The sequence below is a fragment of the Sinocyclocheilus grahami genome, unplaced genomic scaffold (genome assembly GCF_001515645.1).
Source record: "Sinocyclocheilus grahami isolate Dianchi unplaced genomic scaffold, SAMN03320097.WGS_v1.1 scaffold334.1, whole genome shotgun sequence".
Classification (NCBI taxonomy): Eukaryota; Metazoa; Chordata; class Actinopteri; order Cypriniformes; family Cyprinidae; genus Sinocyclocheilus; species Sinocyclocheilus grahami.
The window spans coordinates 867,853-894,456 of NW_015505513.1; the positions used below are offsets into that span (position 1 = coordinate 867,853).

The following is a 26,604-nucleotide window of genomic DNA, read 5'->3' on the forward strand; positions in this document are numbered from 1 at the left end:
AGTCCGGACCCACATATAGGATTTAGAATGTTTGGTGACGTCACATAACTGCCAAATGCAAACTGTGGTTTTGTGTGTTGGCTGGTGCTGAGCCAGAGAGAGAGAGACGTGCACTGCGCTTGTCATATTATAACAACTATGCAGTGTTCTTAACCACATAATGCATATTTTAGGTTTCAGCCATTTAAATACACATAAGTACTAGTAAAACAATACATTGTTACACACAGATGTCTATTGAAGAAACATAACAATCCATTCAAATTTAATTTGTTTTATTCATATCAGATACACACAGTGTAAGTAACTATAAAGTTCACTCTATTCTTCACCTAGTTCACCGGTTACTTACTTACATGTATTTCGGGAGAAACTGATGAATTCACATGCTGTAAATCCGACTGACAGGACTCTGAACTGCGATGTGAACAAACATGGCTACGCCCATCTCACGTTACAGATCACGATCAAGATCATTTATAGACCGCTAGAATATTTTAAACTCACCAGTCAAAGGGTTAAAACATAATTTTGTCTGGAAAACATTGCAATCATTTGTCATTTTTATCCTATTATTTGTTATATTTGTTTGCTTGGTAAATATCTTTTTGAGTTTTGTTTCTTTTGCTGTTACCCCATAAAAGAAATAGTAATTTCGGTTACAATTTATTTCGATAGTCCACTTTAGACATTCTATTAACTACAAGTAACTTTGTAACTACATGTCAACTACATGTCAACTAATTCTCATTAATTTGCAACTACATGTCTACTAACTCTCAGAGTAGACTGTTAGGGGATGTTTAGGGTTAGTAGAATAAGTTGACAAAGAAAGTGTTAGAAGACATTAAGCAGACAGTCTACTAATACTCTACTAACTGCTAGTTGACATGTAGTTGCAAAGTTACTTACTGTTAATAGAATGTCTAAAGTGGACTATCGAAATAAAGTGTTACCGTAATTTCTTTCTCCTCATTGTAATTGAGCCCCCCTGGATGTGCGAGCATAGGCATGTGCCTAAAATCCCTATGCGTAAATTTGTTCCTCCCAGCTCTTCACACTGAGGTGTCAAAGTCGTGGAGCAACCCATGTTCGGCTTTCATTCTGACTTCATAGCATTACAATTATTCAAAAGTTGATAGACTGTGCGATCAGGGATACACTAGGATGAGGCGTCCTCACTGAAGGCTCTGGTAGACCACCTCACAGCTTGTGGGCAAGGCTTATGAGGCGGAGGGTCAGGCTGATGATACCCTTCACACTATCAGGCTAACCTGCTTATAGACCTGGACCAGGGTCCTGAGGCTGTCACTGACCAAAGATTTAGATCTCCAGGCCACTAAAAAGATGGCTGCTGCCATTAGCCACTCAATGGTGGCAATGGTGGAAACAGAGAGACATCTGTGGTTCCATATATTGGGGATAAAGGAGAAAGAGAAGAGCATTCTCCATATTGCCCTGATCTTACCCTCTGGCCTCTTCAGAACTGCTGTTGAGACGTGATGGAGAGGCAAGGACATAGTCCGCAGCTTTCTGAAGATATAGTCCACTTGCCGCATAAGCCTTCTTCTTCCAAGCCTTCCAACCAATCACCAGAAATTAGTTCCTGGAGACAGGGCCAGAAGTATGCATGTCTGCCGGGATGCAATGTGCCAGAAAGAAGAGACAAGACCTCAGGGAGGTCTTTACAAAAGAGAGGTTGAGGGAGCAGGGTCATTAAATAAAAAAAATTTAAATAATTTGAGGTCGACACAAAGTGCACTTTTCCAGTGTATCAAGCTCAGAGGTGTTGGTGTAAACAACTATGTTGGCACACTTCCTGAAGGTTCGCAAGGAATGGGCGAGTTGATAGAATGTACTGTAAGTGGGTTTGATTGCAGGCATCCCACCTTATCATCTGTAGCCACCTCCAGTGTGGGAGGTGAACTCACGGTGATAATAGCAACAATTGCCGAGATAGTAGATAGATGTACAGGGATGGAAGCAGATTTGATTGCTTCCATTTATCAAAGGTAAGTATTACTTAAGAGTATGGAAGCTTTGGGGGTTTTCCCTAGCACCTGTGGTCACTGGCTTTCTAGCCATTTCACAGGTCACACAGGGTGCATCTCTGAGGATGTTGATGCTTAGTACTCAACTTCGGGTCTAGGCGCATGGAGTTGCCTGCCCGTCTTGATGACATGATAATGCAGGCGAAATTTTATAGGCACAAGTGCTCCATGTGGATGTCATAGGTTCCCATAGTGTCACCACCATGGCACAGTGTCTCGTTCCCACCTCAGGGAACCGGGTTAAATACATAACCCTAAGATGTTATTATAATTAACTAAAACTGAAACCATAAAATAATTTTAGTTACCTAAATGAAATAAACTTATATTAAACATATATTATTTTAGCTAGTTGCCAAGTCAACATTTAGTATTTTCATTTAGGTCCTTATTAGCATCTTGATGTACTAAAATAACTAAAATTAAAACTGAAAAAATAAATAAATAATGGAAACTATATGCTCTAGTGAAAAATGTATATACTAAAATGTATCTGAAATACATTTATTTCATGCTAAGTACACTACAAATACATTTACATATTTATGTGCTTACAGTTTTTCTCAATCGATTTGAAACATTTCTCCAAACTCTCAGTCTCAGTTCTCAAGACACAGTGTTAACACAAGTTAACACAGTGATCCTAACACTTTGTAATTGTCCTAAACAGATTGTACATTTCATACAAATTACAAATCATGCGCACTGTGCACAAAACTGTCAAATGTTTTAATAATAGCTCACGCAACCAACCAATACTTTAAAATATTAAAAAAAGCAATTGTAGCTTCATTATTGGTTTTACAAAAATCACAAATATTTATGTACCATTTGTCCAAACAAAACTCTGTCATTTGTCATTCAATCAAATGAACATGGTATATTTTTAATTGGCCCTAAAACTGATAACTACTCGGTTAATCATACACTCAACACTGGAAATGTAGTTTTTCTAATCATTTACACATTTATCACAATTGCTTTAGAGTAATAATAAAAGGGAAAGCATACAAAGAGCACAAAAGAATATGCAAATAAAAATAAATAAATACATTAAATAAATAAATAATAATAAAATAAAATTACTATTCCTTCAAGCCACATCCTCCTTTTTGTGAATTTGATTTCTTTTGGGAAATCTTTTTTTTTCTTCTGCATCTAGAACATTCTGTATGACCTTCAGAGATTGGAGTCTTTTCATCCTGCATTCAAACTCTAATTCACAGCTCTTTGTGACTTCCAGCACAAGTGCTAATTGAACTAGCAGCAGAGTGTCTTTCACCTCCCGCTACACAACTGCTCTTGAGATAAAAGCCAGCAGATATGAGAGACTAGATATGCTTCTCTCTTCCATGCACAGTTCTGATGAGAATTTGTTGTTGTCATTTACACAGGAAGCAGGAGTCTCCTGTGAGATTATGGCCTACCTAAATTGGAGCAACAGTAAGATGTCATATTTATTTGAGATATCAAGGATAAAACATGGGCTTAACACACACAGTGCTTTCAGATCCACTATAAGACCCGACAACTGAAATGAAGATCTCTCTTGGCATGAGAAAAACATAAACACTAATGCATTTCTCACAACCCCGTCTGAACAGAGTCTAGCAAACAGAAAGAGAACCTCTTTCTGATAAACAGAATGAAAAATAATTGAATTAGAATGCAATGGAAGCTGAAAGGAAATGGAACAGAATGACATCAAGCTTGAATTAAATGGAATAGGCCTTGACAGAAGGTGCCCTTTTTTCAATTCTGGTATAGTTTTCTGTGTTTTATGATAGAGTTTTCGGAGGGGAAAACAGGCCAGATGACTAAAGGGTGACTAAGGACACCAGTAAAAGTGCAATGTGTCTGGAGAGTATCATTATATCACAGTAATAATTGTTTTAGCATATACGTGATGGCTGTCTATTCTGCAATTTCAAAATGACCATTCAGTGCATTCAGTGTTTAGTATTATTTATATACTATTGAATTAGCTTTTATTTTTTATATTTGTAGTTTTTTTTTTAGCTTTTATTCAATTTGCTTTTATTTCCGTTTTTTAAGTACTTCAACTGAAACATATTTTATTTCAGTTTGTCGCCAAGGCTGAAATGAAGATCTCTCTTGGCATGAGAAAAACATAAACACTAATGCATTTCTCACAACCCCGTCTGAACAGAGTCTAGCAAACAGAAAGAGAACCTCTTTCTGATAAACAGAATGAAAAATAATTGAATTAGAATGCAATGGAAGCTGAAAGGAAATGGAACAGAATGACATCAAGCTTGAATTAAATGGAATAGGCCTTGACAGAAGGTGCCCTTTTTTCAATTCTGGTATAGTTTTCTGTGTTTTATGATAGAGTTTTCGGAGGGGAAAACAGGCCAGATGACTAAAGGGTGACTAAGGACACCAGTAAAAGTGCAATGTGTCTGGAGAGTATCATTATATCACAGTAATAATTGTTTTAGCATATACGTGATGGCCGTCTATTCTGCAATTTCAAAATGACCATTCAGTGCATTCAGTGTTTAGTATTATTTATATACTATTGAATTAGCTTTTATTTTTTATATTTGTAGTTTTTTTTTTTGCTTTTATTCAATTTGCTTTTATTTCCGTTTTTTAAGTACTTCAACTGAAACATATTTTATTTCAGTTTGTCGCCAAAGGAGACATAGAGATGGAGTAGAGTACAGGAAATAGAAGTACAGAAGAGAGTCATAGCAACATGGTCCAAAAAAAAAAAAAAATGCTGGCTTTACCCACCAGAATGTATCAGTCATTTTGTCACTTTATTAGGTTGCTTTGGTAAAACCCATTTGTTAATTGGTATGTTAAGAATATTATTATATAGACCCAGGGGTGGGGAATATACCAGTAGATTTTTGTCTAGCCTATCGCAGGTTTAAAAATGAGTGATTCATCTAAACGAAAGAAAACTCATTTTGCTATATAAGACAGTACTCCTAGAGTGCGAGATTATTGAACTGAGCTCTTTTTTCCACTTTATAGGCCTTGAATGGTTAAATACACACACTTGTATGTGTCAAAATTCCCGTCTTTGCAAGTATCCTCATAAACACAGTAGTTTAGGTCTTAAGTGAAAACAAACAGCTGAGAAAGAAAACATATGTAACATCCGGTCAGCTCTTAAAGTGACAGCAGCCTAATATTCCTGCTGTCTGTCATTCATGTTGATCAAACAACAAAAGAGAGAGAGAAAAAAACTGCACTTGACTAAATCACTTTAATAAGAAGACATATATAGATTTTATTTACACAGTGAAGAATATGCAGTGTTTTTTTATACATTTTATTACTTTATACAATTATGCAGCATTTATTATTTATTTGTTCAATTCTAGTTTTTATTGCTTGTTATTGTTTATTAGTTTCTTATTCTTATTTAATCGCTTACTGTTTACTTGTCTTCAGTGAGCTTGAGTTTTGTTTTATTTTTTAATTTAGGTTAGTATTATTTTTTGTGATGTTGACACTGGTGACAAGTATCAGTCATTTTGTCACTTTATTAGGTTGCTTTGGTAAAACCCATTTGTTAATTGGTATGTTAAGAATATTATTATATAGACCCAGGGGTGGGGAATATACCAGTAGATTTTTGTCTAGCCTATCGCAGGTTTAAAAATGAGTGATTCATCTAAACGAAAGAAAACTCATTTTGCTATATAAGACAGTACTCCTAGAGTGCGAGATTATTGAACTGAGCTCTTTTTTCCACTTTATAGGCCTTGAATGGTTAAATACACACACTTGTATGTGTCAAAATTCCCGTCTTTGCAAGTATCCTCATAAACACAGTAGTTTAGGTCTTAAGTGAAAACAAACAGCTGAGAAAGAAAACATATGTAACATCCGGTCAGCTCTTAAAGTGACAGCAGCCTAATATTCCTGCTGTCTGTCATTCATGTTGATCAAACAACAAAAGAGAGAGAGAAAAAAACTGCACTTGACTAAATCACTTTAATAAGAAGACATATATAGATTTTATTTACACAGTGAAGAATATGCAGTGTTTTTTTATACATTTTATTACTTTATACAATTATGCAGCATTTATTATTTATTTGTTCAATTCTAGTTTTTATTGCTTGTTATTGTTTATTAGTTTCTTATTCTTATTTAATCGCTTACTGTTTACTTGTCTTCAGTGAGCTTGAGTTTTGTTTTATTTTTTAATTTAGGTTAGTATTATTTTTTGTGATGTTGACACTGGTGACAAGAATTATGAAATTTCTAGGTATCAAATTTTTTTATATCATAAACACTTTATTTAAAGCAAAAATTACTATATTGTGATTATATATATAACTATATTGTGATATATTAGGGCTGGGCAAGTTAACGCGTTATTATTGCATTAACACATTAATTAATTAATGCCAACAATTATTTTATCGCGCATTAACACATTTTTTTTTACAATTAATATTATTGTGGGGGGGATTCCCCCGGTCTATATGTCTTTCTGCATCAGATAAATTATTTTTTTATTTACAGTGAATAGGAGTTAAAACTCCCACCCGTGTGACACCCCAATAACAGACCATGCAAAATACCCAAAAGTATTTAAAATATTGCAAAGTAACGTTGCAACCTTGCAAAAAATAATACAATCAGAGAAGGACTTCAACTGTAAGTGACAGGAGCATATGCAAAACAATATGATGTTTGTTATTAAAATTTTATATAGCCCACGTTTTAAAACATTTTTTTATTTTATTTACCGCTTAGGCAATAACGTTGACAGTAAAGTATATCTTCAACATAAGTTGCCTATGACCAAAAAAAAAAAAAAAAAGTATCTGACTGCAGCCTGAGCATGTAAGCTAATTAGAAAACTTGATTCTGTTTATTATCTTCTGTTTATTATCTGTAGCAAATTAGCTCAAAAGGGAAATGTATGTAAATGATTTTTTAATTAACAATTAATTATGATTATATTGCAATTATTTATATCAGCTGCCAGTAGTAACTGTGCTACTGAATTCATATTACCATCAACTAAAATGTTTGTGCAGTGAACATTCAGTGTAATTTCGTATCAACTCTAAGAAATTATATTTTTATGGCCACAGAAAATAACTTTCTTACAGTATTAATGCATTAGAGCATGTAACAAGATCAGAATTGTTAAAGGGAAATTGATTTACAAGCAATGACATAATTAGAAACTCATGTAATTTGTGCACAAAAGTTTTATCAACTAAACACTAACACATAACTAGTGTAAACAAACAAATTAACAAACATACCTTCACACATACATACAAAGGGGAGTTAAAGTGGATGAATGAAACCATTAGAGATACCAGAGAATGCAGCTATGAAAAATGAGTCTGTTAACCACCTGAGTGAAACTGAGTTTCATTTAGTTAAATGTATGATACTTGCATTTTCTTGGCCGTTGAACGAGTGTCCGGATGCAGTTTTGGATGAAAGTCTTGATGGTTCAGCAGTTCGATGGTGCTGGAGTTGTGCACCAGTTCTTCTGGTGGTGATCGGGAGAGTTTTCTCCCAGATGGAAAGTGAAGACCTGGCTGTAGCTGAGGCCTGCCAGGCATGGCTGCCCCGACCCTGGGACTTAGCAACCAGAAATCGGGAAGGTGATGAGAGAAGAGCCAAGAGACTAAAGAGCCTGAGAGAACCAGCTGGAATCCGAGAATATTTGGTGAATGGAAAGACAAGGCCGCAGCCTGGCACAAACTTAGGGGTCCTTAGAAGACTTCTAGCTCAGCATCCTCATCTTCTCAGAATCTAAAATAACGGCCCTAATCTTGTGATCTGTGATCTTTAAAGTGTGAGGGTGTCATACCCTCAGGATTTGATTGAGCCAATGAGGAATGGTACCTTTGGAGGAAATGGTATTTTGCATATGCAACTGGATTGGGTGCTGATGCTCATTCTACAGTAGCAGCAGGTGATTTTGGTAAGGTTTGACAAAAAGTAGTGATAGTTTTTACTTCACACTCATAACTGGTCATAACTCCACACAGCCCCCATGAAACTCTCCACTGGAAATGAATGAATCCAGTCTATAAATTCTGTCATATCATTATTTGTCATAAGTAGTGAAAACACTGCTTTAGAAGTGTTAGCTGTTGACTCTCCAAATTAATGTTTGGTGAACACTGGGTCTTGCCTCTGAATACTGCAATAGTGTTTAGATAAAAAAGGTCTCTTGTGCAATCTCAGTCACTCTTTTCTCCTAAGAGAATGTATGGTCATTTGTTCCTGTATTTTATAGCAGCACTACAAACATGATGACAACAGCTGTATTTAGTGCCATAGTGTCCAAAGGCTAACATTCACCAGGGAAGTTAGAAAGACAGAATCATCCTTGATGTAAAACACTAACAAACCCATAAACTTATATCTTCATTTTCCCAGAGAATGTATGTATGTGAAAAGGATTTGTTGCCTTATAGGTAACATATATGGCAATGCCACTCTTGATATAGGACAACATATGTCATTCTACATTTCTGTATGTAGACAAACCACCATAATTTTACATCTTTTAAATCTTACATTGTACATATATCTGCACTTTGTTGTTTATGATGAGAGAATTTGCGAGAGTGTATAATTCTGTCAGTTTTGTTCACACTGAACAAAACAGCGTTTCATCAATGACTCATCTGAACACCTCTTATTGGCTATTGCATTCATAAACTCAAAGGAATCGTGTGTGATTAGTTATAATTCACAAGGCTGCAAAAATGTGTAAAAAGAAATATGACGCAGCATTAGCAGATTTGATGGCGCATTCAACACTTTTCATTCATTTTCATTTTATTTGCGACAGCCGTATTGAATTTAGTTTAATTGTGCAGGGGCATTTTTGCCCAAAACCCCTGTTAATTTCCAAGCTGTATGTGGCCAGCAGCCTCACAGATGCTCTGCCTATGGTCTTTACCTTTGGCACAGAGTTGGTCAAAAGCTGCATGCACAATAAAGGGCTTCTTCGTCTTTGACAAACGATATAATTTGCATGGACATTTGCTTTTTTGTTTCCAACAATGGATTGTTCGTAAATATCCTTCTCATCCAGGGCTCTTTTTTGTTTCTGCTCTCCTTGCAAACGATCCAGTGCGTGAGTGAACTGTCCGAATGACTCAACCTGAATTGTGAATTGTGAACAATTGATTGAGGATTCATCAGTATTATTTTACTGGAGCACAGCAGTGTTTTACAGTGCTTTACATTTTAATAAAGCTTTGGCTGAGCTTGTTTCTTTCTATCACTCATATTCCTTTATTTCAGTCTCTCTTCGGCTCTCTCCCCTCTCTCTCACACACACACAAAGCAGTCACAATTTGACCTGAAAAAGAGAAAGAAAAGAAAAAGTGGCATGGTGACGGTGGTCGATAAAATCACTTCTCTCTTGAGTCCTCAGTAAGTGAGTTGGCTTTCTCCCACTGCCCTGATGGCCAATCTCGGTGTGTGTGTGTGATTCTGGATACTGTCCATGTTGGGACCTTTATTATGACCAGCAATGGACTCAAACAAACACGCGCACACACACACTCACAAATATCTCTGCACATCAGCACCCATCCTGTCCACCACTGCCAGCGATTACAAGGAGTGATTTTATGCTGTGCTATCGACCTTTGAACTTTTTCCATTTACACCCCACTCTCTCGTTTCAGAGACCTTGTCTTTAGTTTGGTTAGTCTCCTCTGCACATTACATATAGAGGCGCTGCTAAGAGTACTTGTTTGTCAGTTCTCGTGATTGCTTCTGCCTTTTTTCCATTAGGCTACTGGCTCAACTCTCTCCAAACTGTGGTCCACAGTCTCTCTGAACCATTTGGCCAAGTTTTGAACAAATTGGAGCTGCAGGACTTTAGTTACCAGTGTCATGCTTTGGAGGGAGAGCGAGGACTTAAAGGGTTAGTTCACCCAAAAATGAAAATGCTGTCATTACTTACTCACACTCATGTTGTTCCAAACCCGTAAGACCTCCGTTCATCTTTGGAACACAAATTAAGATATTTTTGATGAATTTTGAGAGCTCTCTGACCCTCCCATATACACCTTGTATGCAAAGAAAACAAAAATAACGACTTTATTCAATTATTTACTGAGGGGCTTCTATTTATTGTTTACGTTCAGTGGATACTCTTCAAAATGCCACCAGGGTGACGCGGAGACAAATTGTTGAATAAAGTCGTTATATTTGTTTTCTTTGCGTACAAAAAGTATTCTCGTAGCTTCGTAAAATTACAGTTGAACCCCTGATGTCACATGGATTATTTTACCAATCTCCTTGCTAGATGATAGAATTTTCATTTTTGGGTGAACTATCCCTTTAAGTCTCAAAGCCATTCATCATAGAACTTAATGAAATCTGACTGTCCATTTTACATTCTTACAAAAAGCTTTAACACTTGATCAAGCTAAGGGCTTCAAGTACAGATTTTCAGAGCAGCCACACTGCAGTGTAATGTTAATTTCACCATATTAATATCTGTACCTTAGTCACCCATGGTGACAAGGAAAAAATATGCTCTCTCATGAGACGAACATAAAAGTGATTTGGAAAACAATGCATTTTACCTGTGTATTAAGGTCTATGGTCAATGCATCAGTGTAGTGGCACTGCCATGCTCATGGTGACCAAGGTTTGAGTCTGAACTGGATCTAAAAAAAAGCTATTTACTTATGCATATCAATTAACTGCACAATGTATGTTAATATTTACTGGAAAAAAAAAACAATTAAAAGACATTAGTCTACTTCATTGTGATAAGTAAAGGATATGTTCTTGTGTTTGATCTTTTTGTGTTGACATTTTTAAATTGTTCTTTATGTACATGATGGCTAACCATATGCCTCAGTGTATAATCTCCACGTCTCCTGTTTTAATTTTTTTTACTGTGGTTCTTAGACATCAAGAAACTCACAATTAGCAGCTTGCCCAATACTTATTGGTTTGTTTATAAGAAACCAAATGGAGCCATTTCATTCAAGCAGCAGTCAGGCGAAACTAATGTGCTTCCACAACCTGTTGCCTGCATTAGTCTATCAGTGAATGTTAGTGCAGTGCGGAGCCTTGAATGTTTGACATGCTTTTTTCATTTATATATATATATATTTATAATATAACAAGTATTTGTTGTATATTTTAATGGTTCCTTTGATATATTACAACTAAATAATCATTTGAAACTTTTTTCAATTTCTATTGAAAAATATCGATCATATAAGGTGTTGTCCTCAAAGGTGGTAGAACTTAAAAGGATAGTTCACACAAAAAAATTAAACATCAATTAATCACCCTCATTTTAAACCCACAAGATTTCTATTCATCTTCAGAAGAATATATTTTTATTGAAACCTGAGAGATTTCTGTCCCTCTGTTGAAAGTCCATGTAATCAAAATTTTACACTTCAAAGTTCATCAAGAGATCCATATGAATTGAACAGTTTAAATCAAGGCTTCTGAAGAGACATGGCTGCCTTACATGATGAACAGATTTAATTTAGGCTTTTATTTGCAAAATGAACATTGATCAATACTAATACATAGAGCACATCACAGTTGGTCAACAGAGCCTCACTGGTTTTCAAGTCAACCAAGTATGTTTGACCTTACTGTTACTGATGGTGGTAAAAAAAAACAAAAAAACTAACAGTTCATCGTACGATTTGTCCCTTTATAAAACTCAGTAGTTTCTTTTAGAAATATCTCAAGTTTCATTATCTTAATTTGTGTTTTGAAGATGAACAGTCTTGGAAAATAGGCTTGGAAAAGACATGAGGGTGAGTAAATGGGTGATGACAATTTTAGTTTTTGGGTGAACCACCCGTTTTAAGGAACCTATGTGTGTGCTTAATGTGCTTAATATGATCAAGTTTTATTTATTGTGTTGAAATTTTTGTTACTGGGACAGAAACTTTTGGTGGAACATAAGGAAAAGGAACATCAAAAGACCTTTTGTCCTTTCCTTTAATCATCAATAGGCCATGACATGCTACTTGCATTTGATTGGATGCAAATCTGTGTAGTGCAACATGACTGATCAATATTTGTGTCAGTTCATCTGGAACAAAGACAGTACATTTTAAATATATAAATGGTTAGGATAATAACATAATAATAATAGGATAATGGTTAGTATTGTCACGCTATGATGAGAATCGCACAAAGAAGATGAAGATTAATGCAAATAGTTTTTTTTAAATCCTTTAAAAAATAAATCCAGGACAGAACAGGCAGGAGGACATGTTGGGATGTAGTAGACCGGACAAACACAGACTGCACAGACTTGGGCTTAAATACATGGGATGACGAGGACAATTAACAAGACACACCTGAACCAAATGACACAATCAAATATGAGGGAAACCTAGGTCACGGAGCACATGAGGGATGAAAACACAACAAAAACAGTCTAGGGGTGTGACAAGTATATACACTGGACTACATGCCACAAATTCTGATTTTATGGGGTATTGATAACTGCATGCAGCAAACCAAATCAGGAGTGTATGGATGCATAAAGTAATCACAAGAAGTCATTGAGCAAATGAGATTGTGATGGTTGAGTTGGTGTTAAACTCAGAATGCCTGTGAAGCAAGTGATCTACACAGTCCAAGCTGTTATTTGTGAAGCCTCAGAACACACACGTAAACACACACACACAAAGAGAAACTGTCATGCAAAAGCAACACCTTAAGACATGATTGATGGGACTCTCTGAAGAGTGTCTATTTACTTAGCAGACAGCTAACAGCTAATGTTTGATGACTGCCACCACACACACATCTTTAGCTGTCAATATGAGCTTCTGTAGTTGAGTGTAGACTGAAGTCTCATGCGAACAAATAGTGTGTGTGTTTACGTGTGTGTGCGTGTGTTCATTTATCTGTATGAGAAGCCTCGGGGGACTAGTTGAGGGAAAGCAACACAAATCATTAGCATTCTCAGAGAGATATAAAGCTGAAAAATTCAGGATTAACTCCCCAAGTGCTGACATGCTCTACTTCTGTCAACATGTTATAAAGTCACAGCAGACATTACATAAACCACTGCTCCACCGGTACTTAGACCAATAAACGCATTTACATAAATTAGCTTATTCATAATTCACCTTCATGACGCACACTGTCATCATATTAATGGTAGGCAGGTTCACTTACATAGAAATTGAACAGCTTTCATTTTAATTCATTCATGTTCTCTCTTGCTGGTTTATTCATCCATCCGTCCGTCCATTCATCCATCAACCCTACCGCCCACCTTGATGGAAAAATTACCATCAGCATAACAGCTTTTGTGAAATCTTGCTGGTGAATCTTCATGCAGCCACAATCTTGGCTGGCCGGCAGTAAGTGAAGCAGAAAATTATATTTCAGAGCAATTTAAAGTTCCTCCCATGCATAGTTAATAAAACACTGCTTAGATATTTGATGACAGAGAATGCATGAGCCCGGATATAAGGGATGTAATCCACCAGCAGGACTCCATCAAGAATTTAATTTAATTTGAAAGTCCCATAATGAAATGAAGCCTTGTGTTGTTGCATATGCAAATATTTGAAAATGAGAGATGTTATGCTTTAAATATGCAGTAGAATGAGCTGTTTTATGTAGAATCTCATTCTTGTTAAAGAAAATGCTTCTCATTTTTCCTAGTGGTTTGTGAGGGAATGATCAACATCCATTTGTTGCCATGCAATAGTTTAAGGAATGTTTCACTCAAAAACAAACGAGTATTTAACTTCAAGCTTCAAAAAGCTTCAAAGAATAGATGAAGACACTGTAAACGTAATCAGGCTATTCTAAAGAGGTGAACAGATTCAATTTAGGCATTTATTCACATATAAATATTGGTCAATTAGCATACATAGATCACATCAAATATATCAAACAGAAAATGTGTAAGAACAAACCTCAATGACTCCTGCTGAAGCTCAAAAGCTAATTGGTTCTCACCCGTCAAGCATACATGTTTAAGATGATGCAATTATCATTTTTGGGTGATCTAATTCTAAAGTCAGAGATGTTAAACTCAAGAATCTGAGATATTTTTTGGACAGACTGAAATATTCCAACTCGAGTGATTCAAACCCAGTGTCGCTACAGCTCTCATGAACATGTAGAGGAGATATAAAGTGGAAGTCAAGATGTTTTAGTAAAAAACAAGCTAAAATATGATCAGTTTGTCACACTTTGCCTTTTTGTTTTGCTTTAGAAAACTTGGATTATTATGTAAGTCGTATGGGCCACTTTTTCTTCATATGGTGCCATTCACTTTTATCATATTGAAATATTCACTACTTTAGTTTTCAGAGTGCAAATATGAGCATTGTTTTCTAATCTGGATAAGATCATTGATGATCTTCCAGGTGTTTATGTACAGTAGAACAAAAGCAACAGAAGCTGCGTACTGACCCTAAATTAAACACACACCCACATACTGTACACACACCGGGATAGGTTAACTCATCAGAAAACTGCAGAAACAGAAGAAACACCCTCCTTCAACACTGAGGCCAAGGAGAATCATGCATGTCTGGGCTGATGCGAAAGAAGCCAAACTGCCAGAGTGCTTATTATGAGTTTGAAATTACTCTAATGAAGGGGAAAGTGGTTTCTAAATGATGCTGTCCTCTCTGCAAAGGTTAAACTGATGATGAGGTTCTTCCACTGCATATTATTATTAATTCCACTGTTATAGCATTGTGTTGATGTGTGAATGCATTCGGTTTTCAAACAGTGCTGCAATCGCACTAATACAGTGTGTCAGGCGAGGTCTTCTTAACATGGATATATTTATAAACTCATGAACGATAACACACACACTCAGAATTCCTATTACTCTGTGTAGGATCCTAATTAGGGATCATGTATTACACATGAAGCAAAGGTACTGCAATGTGCTGTTTTGTATGTTTTCCATCTGGTCCATGATTTTTATATATTTTTATATATACGTGTGTGCGTAAGTATTCTTCCATGCATCATAATCACCCTTTAAATAATACATAGAATAATCTTTCAGCCTGTACTTTGACTGGGATTCTGTTATTTGATTTGTCAACCCTTATTCAATTATTCAACTAAATTGTCAAAATGCATCTATTTAATATTTGATGTTAGTATTTTTCATTGTAATTATTTATTAACAATGTTGTATATATTCTGCAAATTCTTGCCCCAGATAACTGTCATTCTTGCAAGATGGTTGACAAGTAACCCAGAAATGTAGCCTTCGTATACTAGCATAAATCTAACACTAAAGTCTGGCGTGAAGTAATCATACAATTCATTAGCCAGTGCATACCATGATGCCAACACTGTTACATAACTCTCCCATTACCTCTAGCCTATGATCTATTTTTACTGAATTTCACTCTGAATGAGAAATTCCCTCAGCACCCTTTTCATGCTGATCATGCACTAGCATATCCAACCCTGATCATAACTTTGAAGACTTCAAGAGATTCTGCGAGAATCAGATTAGCCTGAGAAAACAACTTTATATTGTCTATGGCCAGTACGAAGGCTACATTTCCTTTCTTCACCTTGCATTCAGGCTTAATTGAGGAATTGAACTGCTCTTTTGAACTAGTGCTACAAGCTAATTAGACTGACCTTTGCAGTGAGCTACCTGATAAGTGAGAGGAAAGAGTTGTTTTACAGAACTGACTCTTCAAAAAAAATAAAAAATAAAGCATCGTTACATGTTAATCACTACCTATGATACTCACATGCTTTCATGTCCCCCCAGGTCAGTATTGGGAAACTTTTAAAAGTAGTGCATTGCATTGTTACTCCTATAAAAGTACCAAATTATGTTGCATCATTGCATTTTATTTGTTACTTTTTATTTCATTTTAATTAAAGTACAGTAATTTTTCCTCTCCCTCTTCCAGAATGACAGCTTGCCTTGCAGGTATTTTGCGTTTCAGTTTAAATTGAATGCATTTGTACTACAAAATAGTGTGTTGATAGAGTGGCAAGGTAAGAAAAAATGTACTATACAATGGATCATTATATGATGCATTCTGTGGTATTGCTACAGACATGCTCAAGGTCAAGCTTTCAAGTGTTCTGATGCATGGTGGATTGTGCGATTGAGATCAAAGGGAAGCAAGCGATGAGAGCAGTACATTATTGAGAAATGCACAGGATGCCCAGATATTTTAGTATGGCTTTTATGCATCTTTACAAAGAGACGTTTACACAATGAGATGGCCTAACTTTGCAGTTAGTGCACAAATGTTTGGGGTCAGTAAATACGGTAAATATTAAATCATTATCTAAATCATTAAATCATTCAATCATTACAATCAGTAAATCATTCTAATATGCTGATTTGCTGCTCAGGAAACATTTTTATTATCATCAATTCTGAAAACAATTGTGCAGCTTCATATTTTTGTGTATTTTTTTTTTCTTCAATGAACAGAATATTATTAGATCATAATGATCGGTCAGGGATGCAAACAACTATACAAATGTTCTACTTATTGTTAGTCACACTTCTCTGGCTGTCAAGTGAGTATATTCGTGTATCTTTATGCTGAGTGGTAATCAGACTGGCCTATCTCTCAGCGGTGTAAATTCCCAAACCTCTGACAGACAGATACTCTTTACACATGCATACACACTCCTAATCTCCCTTCCCAGAAGGCCAGATCACAGAGCATAAATACACATGTACGTCCTAGCAGGAGATTGATGATGAATTGATGGTATGTTGTTGTCTTCTTGCATATTGCATACGATTTTTTTCACCAAGTCCCCACCAACCCCCCCTTTTTCTCCCTCCTTGCGAGTCCCAGTTAGAAGCATATTAATCACCCTCCTCTCCTCTTCTCCTTCCGTGCTGCCTCTCAAATGCTATTAGCACTGCCTGTCCTTCCTCACTAGGCTCTGTGCTGCTGTGATTGTGTAATCTATACATGTCATTAATGGCAGCAGGAAATCTTGCCAAGTATGTGACGAGGTAAATGGAAGAAGATGATGGTTGACAAAAAAGGGACATTTATATTGCATTCATGGTTGTGTTAAAATAGCAGTTTTTAAATGTAGCTGTGTCTAAGACACATCATGTGCATTCATTATTTTCAGAAAATCAGTTTCCTTTGTCTAAGATTCTGTCTGAGAATTGTAATCCCTCTCAAAAATGAACACTTGCCAAGCACCAAATGCAGTTCAAATTTGTAGAGTACAGTAAATAAAATAACTTGTAACTTTTCTATCTGAATACTTAGGACCATGTGATATTTCAGTTTTTCTTTTTTAATAAATCTGCAAAAATGTCAACAATTCTGTGTTTTTCTGTCAATATGGGGTGCTGTGTGTACATTAATGAGGAAAAAAAATAACTTAAATGATTTTAGCAAATGGCTGCAATATAACAAAGAGTGAAAAATTTAAGGGGGTCTGAATACTTTCCGTACCCACTGTATATACAACTTGCTACATGCACTGTGTTGGGCTAACCGAGACTTGTCATAGCACTTGCATTTTTTTGCTCTTTTGCTGGTTTTTGTTGCTTCTATTATCCTCAATAATGATGTAGGGTTTCTGTCTTCGAACAGACCCATTTAAACTATGGAGTCAAACATGAAACAACCACATTCCATAGAAACAAACTGAAGAGATTCTCCGCAGCCATCTGCGGTCGTAAAACTAATACAGGGTCAGTGCAGTGTCTCAGCAGTTCCTGTCCCATTTTGCTTATCTTCTCAAGAGACTCAAAGAAAAGCAGTGCTAAGACCCTAACTCACCCAGAGGATACAAACTATCTTTGTATGACGGGCATTCAGGAACCAGATGCGTGATACCCATGACCATTTAATGCATAAATGAATAATCCCGTCAACAAAAGAGACAATTTTATATCTCCACGTCCAAATGAGAAGAATAGCAGGTCTATGACCAGGACCTTTTTACAACCTCCTTGACCTCAGGGTTTTCTCTGTGCTCCCCTTTCTCTAAATTCCAGAAAAACGCGCGCTTCTCTTTGAGAGACAAAGGAACACGCAAAACTCACTGGATGAGTTCAAAAGACAATCATTTATGCGTATAAAAGGGCAACTATATTCACAAATAATATGTTGTATGTCTTATATATGCTTGAGGTGTTAAAATGTAACCTTGCAACTTTAATCAATGTTTTTAACCCCTTTTAGCAGATAAAGCTATTAATATCTTAAGTTTAGTGTTGAATGAACGCGTGTGATAATTGCAGAACAGTGGTATGGATGAAAAGTGGGAAGTATGTACAATACTCACATTAAGAAACTTTATAGAAGTATTAACACAATCTGGCAAGGATGTATCCCATGTGATACAGGAAAGCATATAATTTATGCACAAAAAAGGCAAACGTACGGGCCGTGGCCCCGCCCTGCAACTGATCTCTGATTGGAACAATCGCTTCAGGGATGGACCAACTCGACTGGCTTAAAACCAGATGGCTCTTTCACTCTTAGCTCGCTTCTTTTCGCCGTGTTAATAGCAATCCAACTTGTGCTCACACGCTCACCATCACGAGATCGGGCCATCCAGAACTCAACCACTCCATTGAAGCTTCGTAACTCTGCAGAACTCAAAGTCTTGCAAAATCAGACTCTCTCAGAAGAACTTCGAGGCTCCTCCGTAACCCGGCAACCAACCAATCACCACCGAGGGCTCTCCCAAAAGGATGTCATCCAGACATCATCTCAGCAACCAATCCGAAGCTCCGGGACTCCCTCAGGCAACGAGGAAAACCCCTCCTCTTTTCAACACAAACGCAAGTAACAAACAAAAGTCTCCTATCTGCTGAAATCGGTGCTGAGTTGATCTTAAGTAGTAAAGATAAGACAAATCTCTGCTTTGTGATTTTCTCAGGTTGCAAGTAAAGAACTGTAGCGAATATCTTGCTAAAACTTTGGGATTTCCTCAGAACTCTGTTAACTCTCATTCTTCAGAACGGTACGTGTGTGTGTGTGTGTGTGTATGTATGTGTGTGTTTTCATTAGTTTTAGATCCATGTAATCTATAGGAGTAGTTAAAAATAAATGCCTGTTTCATTTATAAAGAATCATTGTCTTGTATCATGAATTTAAAGTTAAACCTTGCCCAGATCACGTTACCTCGCTAGGAGCTTACAAATTATCATAAGCTATTAACCTGTGGCCAGGGATAATACAAATATTCAAATTGTTAAGATACACGTACAATTTTAAAGCATTTATTTATTTATTTATAATAGTTTGCTTTCAGGTATAAGTTCAAGATTTTCAGTTCAGCAATGACACAAAGTTAATTAATAGTGCATTTATGTCTAAAAATCTGTGCAACATAATCACCATATAATCCCATATGCATAGTAAATTATTTGCCCAATCTTCTGATTCCTTTGCACAGCTTTAAAAGTCATTAATTTAGCCTAATGGTTAAAACACTGTGACTGCACAATAATTAATGTGTTGAGTCTCTTCCCCATTCTCTGTCATTTTCCTTTCTTGCGCTTCAAGTCAGCCAATTAAATTATTTACTCAAGACAAGACAATTAATCTGACTGATGAAAGATGTGACACGCTAATTCATAATTATGAGAGTGTAAATACATGAAACTCACAGCGAACAAATATAGAAAAGCAGAGTCTGGGTTGGGTTTAGGTGTCAATTTTGTATTATTATTGTACATAGTAATACGACGTTCATTTTAATGTGTATAACACTCACTCAGTGGACAGCATCCAGATCTTTACTAACTTTTGAGGCTTTTGCTGTCAGGTCTAATACTGACAAGCCCTTCCAAGCCTACCTTTTCTTCACAGACTCTTTTGTTTAAAACTGACACAAGCGTTTATAGCCCTGGGCTCCTTTTTTTCCCTCGCCACGTGCGATTAGAAGCGAGATTTTCTCCCCTCACTTCATGCAGTCCGATTTACACACATAATTACATTGTGTTAGCAGACCCTCGGATATGGCAATCTTCCAGCTAAGCCACAGTCACTACGGGCCACTGCTGTTGCTGGACCAAATCAAGACCTGTAATTTTTATTTGGGCATGAAACATTTACGGTAAATAAGAAACAGGAAAAGCTGGACTGGAGGGACAGATACAGGGATCTTGGGCGGTCTCCTCAGCAGTGGGATGAATATTTGATCAGGGTGGTGTCAGGCCACAGCCTGGCATCCTTGGCACAGGCTTATAAATCATAAGCAATCAGCGCAGTGGGGACGGATCTGATGAATACTGATCGGCAGAGGTCACACTTTACTGATTATGCTTTGTCAAATGTATAAATTGTACAATGTTTGGTCTTGTGACCCTATATCCAGAGCCATGTATAAATAGTAATACTATACTCAGGACTGCAGTCCTTCCTTTACAGTAGTGTACCTGTTTTTTGTTACTTATTACACAGACATCACATAAAAAGGGGGGGGGGGGATATACTTTGTACTGAAAACAGCAAATAATAATAATAATAATAATAATAAGAGGTTGTTTATAATGTGTCTTTGTTATATTCAAAGTGCTGCAAACATAATACATAAAACAAGAACAAATAATACATAAAGTATGCTCTATTAATGCTAACAATAATTACTATAATACATATTTATAACACATGTAAATTCCAATTTGTTTTCATTCTGCTTTTCATTCTTTTCCTGATACCATGGAGGAATTTAAATGTTATACAGATGTCACAAAAAACGATGAATATACTGTACATGTGAGATGAAAATGTGAGCAATAATTTGAGCAAAAATATTATGTTTCAAAGTTTCATTCTGAATGTTTGTTTGTTAAAGTTTAAATATCATCTGAGATCTGGACATCTAATAAATATACTGATTAAGAAGCAGATTTTTGCAGTTTTTTCTTATAACTCACGGGGGGGGAATTGTCATTTGAGTTCATAAACAGTTGATATTTTAGTAGAGAACTTTTTAATATAGTGCACATTTTGTTTAGGAATATAGCCACTGTCCATACTAAATTTCGTAATATTTGTGGCGAAATGTTTACCTGCCTAGTTCTTGCAAGGGTAAATTATTATTTTTGCAAATAAAAACAACTTTATATTTCAAATCAACCAATATACAATGACTGTTTTAAAAGCCTTTTATATCCCATGTTGTTTAATGCAAACCATGTATTAAAACCAAAGTGGTCATGAATTGAGAAATCTAATTTTCCTTGATCTTTTGACAGGTCAGTGTACTATAAAACATACAGTAAATTTCAGAACTCAAAACTTCTTTGATAGTCCAAAGCAGCTTTTATTGAAACCAAGCTGGCAAAATTGCTTGTGTTATAGTGTAAAGATGCAAATTTACTTGAAAGACATCATTACATCATTATTATAAATGATGATATATTATAATTATACATCACATAGGGCCACCTTATAATACGCACTGACACATGCTGGCTGTTTTAATTAATGTCGTTGATTAGTTCAGCAGGGTGAGAATAAAACAACAGGAGACTGTAAGTACTGATTGATGGAATGGACCATACGTGTGTGCCAGGGTAGGACAGATTAAATGCAATGCATGCCAAAGTACCATTTTACTTGTGTGCTTGTTAACAGGAATCTGACAAGTGCTGTGAATCAAAGTATTAATTTGTAACATTTCAATTTATCACTGGTTTGCAATTAGTTCCATTTTACCAAGCACAGAGTCCAGGTGTGAAAACAAAGAAATAAATTGGATTTCCATGCACTGACCAGAAGATGTGGGATGGAGGCTTATAGTCTTACCCAAAGAATGCTCAGTTAATTCAAATTGTTGAAAGGTACTGAGAAGTAGTCTGAGAAGAAGACATACGTACACAAGCACTGTATATTCTATGTTGTCAGTTGTATCTGTGACTCTAGACAAACTTTTTCTGCTGTTTTCTGTATGACTGAGAATTGTGTGTTGTGTTCACTGTCTATTACTCTAATGATATTAATAATGAATGGACCTCGCAAAGAGAAATCACAAGGAAATTGTTGATGCTTATGGTTGCAGCTTACATCATGTGAGAGGAATTACGAGCCGAGTGGAGATTCTGATGAAATAAGAATCTTTTTTAAAAATAAAAAAAATTGGGGAGTTGGCCCAATTTGACCAGTGTACAGGCTTTCCCCTATTGCAAAATCATCTAGATCTATGTATATTATAAGAGCTTAGTGGCTATATAGTGTGCATACATTGACCCACACACAAATAGTTTTTGTTGAAAGGAATGGCTATACTGTTCTTTGCCATTCACCAAGTCATTTGCACACACATCTTTTTTTTATTTTATCTTTTTTATTAATCTATCCAAAGCTATAAAAGGAACATTGAAAGCTCTATGTCTCTGTGTTAAGCAGGATAGCTCATGTGTTAGCGACTGGCTCAGCACGATTATCAGGTTAACTGGTTTGTAACATTTGCAGTGGCTCACAACCTCCCCAATGTCCGAACTTGCAGTGTACTACCTCCATAACTGAGTGGCTCTCAGCCTGAATACGGACCAATGTGGACCAGGGCCCGTATTTATCAAGCTTCTCAAAGTTCCATTTTAGTCTTAAGCGCTGAGAATTCATTAAATGTACTCCTACTTTCAAATTTAAGTATAAAAGCAAGTTATCAAATTTCTTAAAGCTAAGAATCACTCTTACTCTCCCAGTTATTTAAGACAGCTCGAGTGGTCTCTCAAGTGGTTAGGAGTTGCCAGTAGAGGCTTGTGATGGCACTGAGGAGACTTAATAAAACAGTTACATTTCCTCAGTTATTCAAACAGAAACGAGCAAAAAATATTTACATTACCAAAGAACATCATAACTGACTTCAGTCTAGCGCGAGTATTATATGCTCTTTAAAAACACTTCCGTTATAATCAGTGAGGCTACCTACCAGCCGCCATATCACCCTGTAGCCCAAGACTGGTTGCCCACTGAAGCTAAGCAGGGTTGAGCCTGGTCAGTACCTGGATGGGAGACCTCCTGGGAAAACTAGGTTGCTGCTGGAAGAGGTGTTAGTGAGGCCAGCAGGGGGTGCTCACCCTGTGGTCTGTGTGGGTCCTAATGCCCCAGTATAGTGATGGGGACACTATACTGTCAACAAGCACCGTCCTTCGGATGAGATGTTAAACAGAGGTCCTGACTCTCTGTGGTCATTAAAAAAAATCCCAGGATGTCCTTTGAAAAGAGTAGAGGTGTGACCTCGGCATCCTGGCCAAATTTGCCCATTGGCTTCTGATCATCATGGCCTCCTAACAATCCCCATATCTGCTGATTGGCTTCATCACTCTATCTCCTCTCCACCAATAAGCTGGTGTGTGGTGGGCGTTCTGGCGCACTATGGCTGCCGTTGCATCATCCAGGTGGATGCTGCACACTGGTGGTGGATGAGGAGATACCCCCTGACAATGTAAAGCACTTTGAGTGCCTAGAAAAGCGCTATATAAATGCAACGAATTATTATTATTATTAATTACACTGTATCATGAATAAATCTCTTACCCCTTATTTGACACTGCACACGTCTGCGGTGCGTTATGGCTCCGGCACGGCCACCAGAGCTGATCACGGCTACTCACCATCCGCGCCGTGGCAAGTTTCTGAAGCGGCTCTTCGCGCTGCATCACTAAAGATAGGCGCCTATATTTTTTATGGATAATAATAATAATACAAATAATAATAATAATAATAATAATAATCTTGCTGTCATCAAAGAAATCAGCAACAGGCGATATCTCTGACTATCATCGATACACAATACTATCGTCTACCGGCACAACCCTAAATTAAAGGTTGTGATGAGGATTCGTGTACTTACCATAATGTATTCTCTTGAAAATTCTTTATTGTCAAATGTGTGTTGAATGTAAACTCCTATTAGGAATTTAACCCTTCAATGTGAATTTTTCTGAGAATATTCTTAAATAAGGAAGTCTATTCAGTGATTGGTCCATGTGTATTTAGTCATCCAAAATCCCGTTTGTGGCACAGCAAAGTGTTGTGAATCAACTCTAAGACTGACACTTAAGATTTAGTCCAACACTTCTCTTAAATTACAACTGAGATGCTTGATAACTAACTTTTGAGCGCAGCTTTGAGACAATAATTTTTTTATTATTCAAGTCAATTCTTAGCAGCGTTCTTGAGAGTAATTCTCAGAGGCTTGATAAATACGGGCCCTGACCTTTTGGCCTTTTTGGTAAAAGGTCAGGCATGGGAATAGAGGTTACTAGACAAGTCATTGATTATATAATATTTATAAGAAACACATTTTGTTTCTCCTTGGGATTAAGAGGCATGAAGGTGCTTTACACTTTGCTGTAAAGTCTACTATTACAATGCATAAATGTACTGTATGCAAACATAAATACAACACATACATGTACATGCTAATACTTAATATTACATACAAACATGCACTAGGGTCACAAGTGACCTTTTCTATTAAAGGGAATTTTTTTGTCCCCTGGAATTGATTTCCAGGGGCATTTTTATCTTCATAAAGGCAATATTTATAGTTGCATTATTAATTGAATTATGTCTCTTATGTCAAATACTTAAATTTAACTAATTACTTATATCAGTTAGAATACTATAAACTGTTAACAATAACAACAAACTGTTTTAAATTGTATGCAAATTATACATTTTAAAAAAGAAACTCACTACAGGATAGTGCTGCAATATTATGACAAAAATAATTTGTTGCTCTCAGTATTGTTATAATGGTTATTAAAGGGATATTTCACCCAAAAATGAAAATTCTGTCATTAATTACACCCCTCATGTCGTTCCAAACCCATTAAGATGAGATGGTACACAAATTAAGATATTTTTGATGAAATATGAAAGCTTTCTGACCCTGCATAGACAGCAACTGATACGTTCAAGACCCAGAAATGTAGTAAGGACATTGTTAAAATAGCCCATGTGACATCAGTGGTTCAACTGTAATTTTACAAAGCTACGAGAATACTTTTCGTGTGCAAAGAAAACAAAAAAAATATGACTTTATTCAACAATTAAGCAGCAGCACGCGCATGCATCGTGATACTCTCCATAATGGAGCCTAGGGTGATGCAGAAGAGAAGAATTGTTGAATAAAGTTGTTATTTTTATTTGGAACGACATGAGGGTGAGCAGTTAATGACAGAATTAAAATTTTTGGGTGAACTATACCTTTTATGTTGATAAATACAATACTTGTATTGTATTAATCAACATTAATAATTATTGGAACATATATGTGGAACTCTCACACATGCAGTGTTCGCAGAATCAAATCTAAATGTAATGCCACAAATGAACACTCTTCTTTCATTTTAATTAATTTCACTTTAATGTGCTTTACTGTATTTACTCTTACCCTAAACCTATCTCTAAACCTACCCCTCACACAAAAAACTTTCTTCATATTCAAAAAAGATTGTTCTATATGATTTATAAGCTGTTTGGTCATCATGAGATCAATCAATCAATCAATCAATCACTTGTCCTCACAAGGTCAACAGACGACTGGTATTGCTATCCTTGTGGACATTTGGCCCCCATAATGTAGGGTATATCAGACACACACACACACACAATGTTTTTTTGCATAACATTTGATACAGCAAGATTTGGTGGCCCATATACTGTGCTATGATATAGTGAGAATATTGATCTCACACTTGAGGAAAAAAAAAAGATCAAAAGCATATTTATATGGCCAAGAATTAAGATGAAATTCTGAAGCAGACTACTTACCAACAGTAAATTATATAAATATCAGATGTCACTCTGTATCTCAAAATAATAGGTCTACGTAGGTTAATATTTAAATGCTTCGTTTTATGATCAAAGCTCAGCATTTGAAAGCATAAACTAAACAAAATTATAAACGCAACATTTTTGTTTTTGCCTCCATTTTTCATGAGCTGAATTCAAAGATCTAAGACTTTTTCTATGTTCACAAAAGGCCTATTTCTCTCAAATATTGTTGACACATCTGTCTAAATCTGTGTAAGTGAGCACTTCTCCTTTGCTGAGATAATCCATCCACCTCACAGGTGTGGCATATCAAGATGCTGATTAGACAGCATGATTATTGCACAGGTGTGCCTTAGGCTGGCCACAATAAAAGGCCACTCTAAAATGTGCAGTTTTATCACACAGCACAATGGCACAGACGTCGCAAGTTTTGAGGGAGTTTGCAATTGGCATGCTGACTGCAGGAATGTCAAACATAGCTGTTGCCCATGAATTTAATGTTTATTTCTCTACCATAAGCCGTCTCCAAAGGCAGAGAATTTGGCAGTACATCCAACCGGCCTCACAACCGCAGACCACATGTAACCACACCAGCCCAGGACCTCCACATCCAGCATCTTCACCTCCAAGATCGTCTGAGACCAGCCACCCAGACAGCTGCTGCAACAATCGGTTTGCATAACCAAAGAATTACTGCACAAACTGTCAGAAACCATCTCAGGGAAGCTCAACTGCATGCTCGTCATCCTCATCGGGGTCTCGACCTGACTGCAGGTCGTCGTCGTAACCGACTTAAGTGGGCAAATGCTCACATTCGATGG

The 26,604-nt window shown here is 36.5% G+C and overlaps 1 long non-coding RNA gene across 1 annotated transcript; it reads right to left on the minus strand.

The window, feature by feature from the left end:
- Positions 1–346: 346 nt before the first annotated feature.
- Positions 347–23,560, minus strand: LOC107602744 (uncharacterized). Its single transcript, XR_001611066.1, has 3 exons — positions 23,551–23,560; positions 18,763–18,772; positions 347–410 (listed from the first exon to the last, which is right to left on the minus strand). It is a non-coding gene; the product is annotated as an uncharacterized lncRNA (long non-coding RNA).
- Positions 23,561–26,604: the final 3,044 nt, after the last annotated feature.